The following is a 7625-nucleotide window of genomic DNA, read 5'->3' as shown; positions in this document are numbered from 1 at the left end:
CAATAAACCCGTATGTCGTATAATCACTAACGACCTCAATATGTACTGTGGATATGGCAAAGCACACGAAAACACATATCCATGCCTTCTGGGTCTTTGCGCCTCGTTCCTTCCAAGTTTTAATTGTGAGTGGTCTAGCATAATGCACTCCTGTGTGGGTGAATAGCCTTGCTGGCGTGACTCGGGACCGTGGAAGTTGTCCCATCAATTGGTTAGCGCGGATTTCCCTTTGGCGGGCCCAGACTTCACTGGTTCTCTTCCTCCTATAATCCAATAATTTTGGCGAATGTAGTTGAGTGTGAGCCGGGTGCCTTCATGGATGGCCTTGAGATGGGCATTAGCTATGACGAGTGTTTTGAATGGGGAATATCATGGTAGGATGGCTGAATGCTTGGTTTCTTATGGTAGAGATACTCTCAGTAGCCTGCCCCCGACTCTTATGATTCCTTGGGAGTCTATGAAAGCGGTCAGGCGATGAAACGCGTGTCCGCTGGGAAGTTGATTGTTGGACTGAAGGATCTTAAATTCGTGTGAGAAGTAAGCAGCTTGAGTTGACTTTATCCACAATATATTCTTGCCCTTTCTAGCTCTGCTTGCGTTATATAGTTGTGGGAACGTGCTGATTCTTGTTTCCTTGCTTGATCTACAAATTTGAAGCATAGGTAGGTTATTCTCAGAAGCTTGTTAAGGTTTGAGTATTTGTAAATAAAATCCCGTTGTCCCGGGTTGTCGAGTCGCTGCTATTAGTGATATACTGGGGCGGGCTTCTAGAATGCATTGATTAGCATCCTGCTTTGGTTGTTTAGACCATAGTTCTGGGTTGTATAACCATGGAGGTCCTATCTACCATAATGGGTGGCTTATGAGTTGTTTTGCTGTTACTCCGCGGGATACATAGTCGGAAGGGTTTGATGTGTCTTGACGAAGAGACAGAGATGATGTTCGGTTGGATGACCTGTCCATAGATGTCTGCTCCGAGCACGATCACGATGTCCGCTGGTCTTAGTTTTGTGTATTCAGGGTCAGCTAGGGTTCAGCTACGGTCAACCAAAATGTCTGGGATCAGACTAAAGCCTCCCTGTGATGGTGGATGGAGGCTTGCTGGCAAGTGGAAGGGGCAATGCAATAATTTAACACTGCCTTTTGAGTGTAGGGTCTTTCCCTTTATTGAATATATTAAATAGTCGAAAATTAATCTATGTCGAAATGAATGTATGATACTGTACAAAATGCACCCTGTATTTCCGACTTGTTTTATCAAGGCCGGTTCGACGGATACATTTTGATGCCGTTGACAACTCAGAGACCACGTGTGTTGTGTGGTAGCGATGACAGTGGAAGGGATATTATAATAATACAATAAAGATATGGCTGAAGTATATGCTTTTTATTCTGTTATTTATTAATGACAAGGTTGACTAGTATTACTATTATTACTTGTAGAACTAAATTCTTGATTGAAGTGATGCGTTGCGGAGACAACTGTACAATAATCTATGCAGCTTGATTGTTGAATATGAATGGCGAATGGCGCAAAGTTTCGTTCGTCGACACTAGCACCTTTTGAACGAGCACGTGTGTGAGGTTGAGGTTATGAATGCAGCTTTATGATTGAAAGATATCGCAAGTGGCACGAAACTGGATTGTTTGCACTTGCGTTGGGTTTTGCTTTCTTTCGTAAGCTTTCGAACTTGAACTAAGGTGAGGGTTACGAAGTGGGATGCCCTTGGCGGATGCGAAACTTGACGGCGCGTACTGGAATTTATTCCGCACTGTCGTTTTAAGAATAGCTTCTTCGTTCTTAGTACTTGTCGATGTAATACTCTGAATCTCAATATATATGCATAAGTATTGTAGTAGATACTACTTACAAAGACTAATCGTTGATTCGTCTTCGGACTCTGATAGGCGGATTGTCGTGGCTCCCTTGGAACAGGTAACTACAGTTTCTTGTACTGCGTTATTGAACATGCGGGTTTACGTCGTGGTACTTCCGAAGCGGTAACTACTGTTCCAGCAACAGTGTTAATGGACAATCCGAAGAAATATAAGTCGATGAAATGTCTCAAGGGTTTAATATATTGAGAGAGTATTACTAAAGAGAGATATCACGACAGTTAAATATCACGAGTGATAAGGGTTAAGAGAGTTAAGTATCGAGAGTAAATGAGTATTGAAATTGCTGATGGTTTTTCCTTGGTGGTGCTGCGTTCTTGTCGCTCTTGAGCCATGGATAATCTCCTTTTTTTTAGGTGGACATTTTTGTAGTAATAGAGAGAAGGAACAATGAAGTACTTACAGTACTGAAGTGATTATTTGGGTTGTGACTCAAGTACCGTGATTTCGTATGATTACAAAGTATGATGAGTGTAGCTGCCTTTCTTTCCTGCTGTATTAATACTGAAGGAATACGCGAGTTTCCACTTATCCAGCTCGAAGGATTAAAATTTTTAGGATTACACTAAAAAACTCCCAGTGATGTTCGGTGGGAGGATTGCTAGCAAGTGCAATTTATTCAATATTTAACGCATAGAGTATCTTGGCATTTTTTTTCTCTTATTTATTTACAAACTACCCAATAACGATAGTGTTGAGAATCTGTGAGATTTCCGCTACTTAGTGGTTTGACGTGGAGATAGCGTACACTGCAAGTCGAGGTTGGAGATTGTAGATCTTTAGGATCTCTTGTTGTAGTGCACTTAGTAGAAATTACTACACTGAGAAATGCCAGGGCGTAAATCTTTGACACTACTTGTATAGTGCCACGTATGACCTTCAATCCGGAGTACAGCTCCGATCAGTAACGTCTTAGTGCTTGAATCTAAAGAATAGACCCGAATATAGCGACGTTTAATACAGAAATTTTTATGTCTTACTCACTTGTGTGGTGAGTACGGAGATGGTGCGCTTCGTATTTAATAATTACTCTTGCAATGCAATCAGCACTTGTGACTGCTTAACTGTGGCGCACTTAAATTTGTTATAATTATTCGGCTTCACTGTTGGCTTACAATCTTATAATTGCAGAGTCTGACTGAATTATGTGCATGTGTGTTTAGTAAAACTGATTGACTGGTATACGGGGGAGTTTAATGGCTGTGTCAGCCATAACTGATAGCTGAATGATTGATAAAAAGACAGTTACCAATAACTCAATCAATCACTCATTGATTGATAGAAATACATTAAGTCTCTAGGACATTAGTATAATAAAAATAAGCTGGCTCTAGAAAATTTGAGGAATCTAAGAACATACAAGGCTTAAGAAATTTGGAGAATTCCAAGCGACGTTACTATGCGAAGACCATATAAACATTGCAGGCTATTTGAAATCAAAACATAACAAGTACACGAAAATTCTCATCCCCGATGTTTACAGAAACTTGAGAGTTAGATGGACTAACGATGCCGAGAACCAACAGTCTTGGAAATTGCTTCAATTCCGAACAATATTATTGATTATTATTACCAATTTATATTAATATACAATTTATATATTTGCATACATTTTCTCACATTCATTTGTATGCATTAGTTCTTGAATGTGTAGATTCACCTTTTTAGAATTCTCGAATGTTCTAGAAGGCTGTTTAGTCTTCGCCTAGCAACGATTGAATTCTCGTATTTTCCAATGCTTCGCTTTCGTAGAATAATCGAATAGCCGAAAGTTTAGATTCCCAACCGATTCCCATCGTTTCCGATTGTTTCCGAAGGCTGCCTAGCCTCGACCGATTACGCTTTTTTCGCCGAATTCTATTGCAAGGAACGCTTGTTTTCTTCTCTACTGCAACAAAAACAACAATCCGTCAAGGTCTGACAGCCGTTCTACACAATAGTCGACTATAAAAATCATGATATCAAATTCTTCTGTTCTAGAAGGTATATCATTTATCTTTCTTGCGAATAACTAGCACACTAAACTCCTAATACTCCCCCTTACGAGTATGGCCAATTTTCCCTGCTAATTGCTAACTATCATTACCACCTTCCCATGCTCATCTGATGAGCATGGTCGACAACTTTGCTGATCCTTACAACGTCAGTATAGAACCCAATAAATCATTTTCCCTTTCCGATAATATTCAAAATCCATTGCTGAACCCTATAATATCATCAACGATAGCGCCACCATTACGAAAAAGTAACCACATCATTGTAATAGACTAATTCCCTCCCGTACAAGAAGTAAATATGGAACTGCAATATTGTAATTGTTAATAAAACAGAATAAACGATGTCTTAAAACGAATTTACTCACTGTACGTACTTTCAGAGTCCTTCCACACTTCCACATTTGGCAATTTCGAGCCACAAAGCTTTACTTGTGCACATTTGGTCCTTCGAGCCGGATAGCCTCATGGTCAGATAGCAAATCTGAATGAAACGTGCCGGAGCTTCAACATTTGGTCCGCCGGAAACAGTGGAAGGGGTGCATCGCACTAGCATCTTGCGCATGTGTATCTTAAAAATCAGGAATAATGCCTTGCATCGGTGCATTCTAGGCAGCACGTGGTTCTACCTTAAGGAGCATCAAATTTACGACGCCCCTCTTCTCCTCATAGATCACCACGAATTACCGGTCTATCAAATTGGAAACCGAAGAGTTCGACCTCCTCCCTCTCTAATACTCGCCAATAAATACGATTTCAAAGAAGCTGCAATGGATGTTAAGTGGGTGCTAAGACTCCCAAGGCCACCACATCAACAATGAAATCACTATGAAAATTACGACACAATTTAATCGTATCAAAAAATTACAGTATTTTGCAGAAAAATACACCGCACCTCAACATGACGTCATTTTGGAAGATCTCTCCGATTCATATTCATACGCAGATGATGTCCACAATGCGTTCATTATGGAACACGCATACCTGGAGACAATCTGGCCAGTTGCTCAAGGTAATCGAATATCTTGCATTCGAAGCATTCATGAGGGAAGTCGTTCATTCAATACTCGACCACGTGAAGAGTCCGTGTTGCTAGTACTGATGACGCACTATTTACATTTACAACGGGCTAGCTATTCTACCTGCAATCGCCACCACTACAGACATCGCAAGCACCAAGCAGTCTAACGAACTAATAGTGACGCCACAACTATATCGGGCTCCCTCGACTACCCAAGCAGCTACGCATCATGGAAGTTCCGTACTACCACAACTATATCGGCTCAATCGACTACGTAAGCAGCAGCGCATCATGGACGTTCCTTACATCGCCGGACGAGGATAGAATACCCTTCGCCAGAAATGCAAAGCCGAATGCGACAAGGGACAGGCTTCACAATCCAATGTAAAGTCAACGGGGAACCGATTCTCCCACTTATCTTAATCACTTAACTTCCATTGATAAAATTTCCCAGGTTCTCTGGAAGACAGGAAGACTGGAATGGATTTAACGATCTTTTCACGGCACTCGCCATGGAGAATAATGTCATTAGTCAGGTAGAAAAACTATATTACCTTTGCACATCATTGGACGACTCAGTGCGGCCATTAATCATCCGACTCCCCCTAACCAAAGAATTACAAACCCCAGTCTGGGAGCTGTTCAATGAACGCTATAATAACAAACGTCTATCAATTCATTCCAGTCTTTCCAAGGATTATTGGATATAACAATATTGGATATAATGCCAGATTTGTGGAATTACATCCTGGTGCATCAAATTTCGCAACAATTTGACCGTGTTACCATTGACCTATGGGAAGCTTCACTCGGGACATCCACGCCTTCATATTCACGCCTAGATCAACTACGAAAGTTCTTAAAAAGACGGGTGAAGGCCGTAAGACAAGACGAAAAAATGACATAATTTCGTATAAGCTCGATGCGGCTCTTCCCGATGCGTCCTTTGCCTTCAACAAGGAAAACGCTAAACAGCTACCGGGTATGTGCAAGTAAATCTCAGTCGTTCTTCCAACAACAAGAGACAATAAAGGAGTGTGTCCTTATTGCGTCGGAGGGCATTTGATTTTCCTTTGCAACCAATTTATGAACATTGCAGCTATAGACATATTGAACCTGGTGACATAGCGAGGACTCTGCATAAACTGTTTAAATTCTCACAACATTAACTCATGCAGGACGCACTCTAAATGCAAGAAATGCCAGAAATCACATCACACTATGCTGCTGCTACATGAAGCATTCAAAGATGAAGCTCATCAGCTAGCTGAAATGAGTGCAATCGTCGAATAGAGCCATACCACTTCTTCATTACTAGCCACAGCCATAGCAGAAATACGATCGACTCATGTAACAGCACAAGCTCATCTTCTTATTGATACAGGCTCTGAAGTTACATTCGTCACCAGAAAACTTGTAAGAAATCTCAACATTCCTCACAAACATTCCATCATTCGCATTCATGGATAAGGGAATTTTATATGTCTCCTTTCGTTTAGGACTTGTAACTATAGTTGCCTTGGACTACGTTAATAGGAGACTTCCACTTCTTATTTGAATAAGCATTGTATCGAGAGTATTTGAATATTGAAAAATGCGCCCCTTAAATACATTTACTGGTCATGAATTGCACTGGGATTCCCTCCCCTTATTTTCTGTCCAATCAGAAAGCTTCTCATTTACAGACTAAGGGCAGCGCCTCTTATGGCTTCATAATTAATTAAAGGCGTAATCGTATCTTGGTCTTCACGGCAAGAAGAGCTCTCGTTACATCTGACGCATCTGGCGACAGTATGACAACTTGTTGACAGAGGGTAGGAGGTGGGGGGCAGAACATACCGTTTTGAATTTAGTTGCCGAGCGGAGCGAATTCGTACAGATGCCTAAATGAGTTGCAGTTTCCCGTGTTTAATGTCTTGTTTTTCCAGATGTTTTGTGACATTATCTGGGATCAAATTTGTCTCAATCAATCAAATCAAAATTGTCTGGGATCAGACTAAAAGATTCCCTGAGGTGGTGTGGGGAGGCTTGCTGGCAATTCGAATGGACAATGCAATAATTCAACACTGCCTGTGACTGTAGTGGTTTTCCTTTATTGTATATAATAATATAATAAATAGTCAGTGGTCTATTGAAGTAGGATTGAATGTATGATACAATGAATAGATGAGAGTTTCTTCAATGAATATGAGCGATAATAATGCGATAAGTGTATTCTTGATGTGGCGCGTGATTCTCCTACTCGCAGTTATGACGTTACTACTTGACGTGTGGGAGTAGTCCTCGTACCGTGAGCCGTTTATTAGTACTGCTGCTTACTTAGTTAACGGAGCCGTGTCTTAGTGATTCGTAAGAACGTGTGTAATAGCGTGACTTACGTGTATTGAGGTCGATCCGTGTAGTAGTAGTGAGCCGAATGTGCTTGGCTTATGTATGAGGTGGAGACGATATGTGTGAATTGGAGGCGATCTCTGTGTAAGTGGGGTTGACTTGTGGGACGGCGATCAGATTTTGATGACTGTTTGATTGAACTAGTAAGAGGACGAGAGCGTCAAGCGCGTCTTCTTAAATATTCTAGTACAGGCTTACGATTCCAGTGAATTCTAGATCACTCTCGTCGTGCTGATTGTTAGAGTGACATTACTAGAATCTAGCCTTGGAGGGTTCGTCGGTCCTTGTTAGTTGGAATTGTAATGCAATTTCGACTATTTGAG

The sequence above is a fragment of the Ceratosolen solmsi genome, unplaced genomic scaffold (genome assembly GCF_000503995.2).
Source record: "Ceratosolen solmsi marchali unplaced genomic scaffold, CerSol_1.0 scaffold6, whole genome shotgun sequence".
Classification (NCBI taxonomy): domain Eukaryota; kingdom Metazoa; phylum Arthropoda; class Insecta; order Hymenoptera; family Agaonidae; genus Ceratosolen; species Ceratosolen solmsi.
This window is presented reverse-complemented; position numbering follows the sequence as displayed.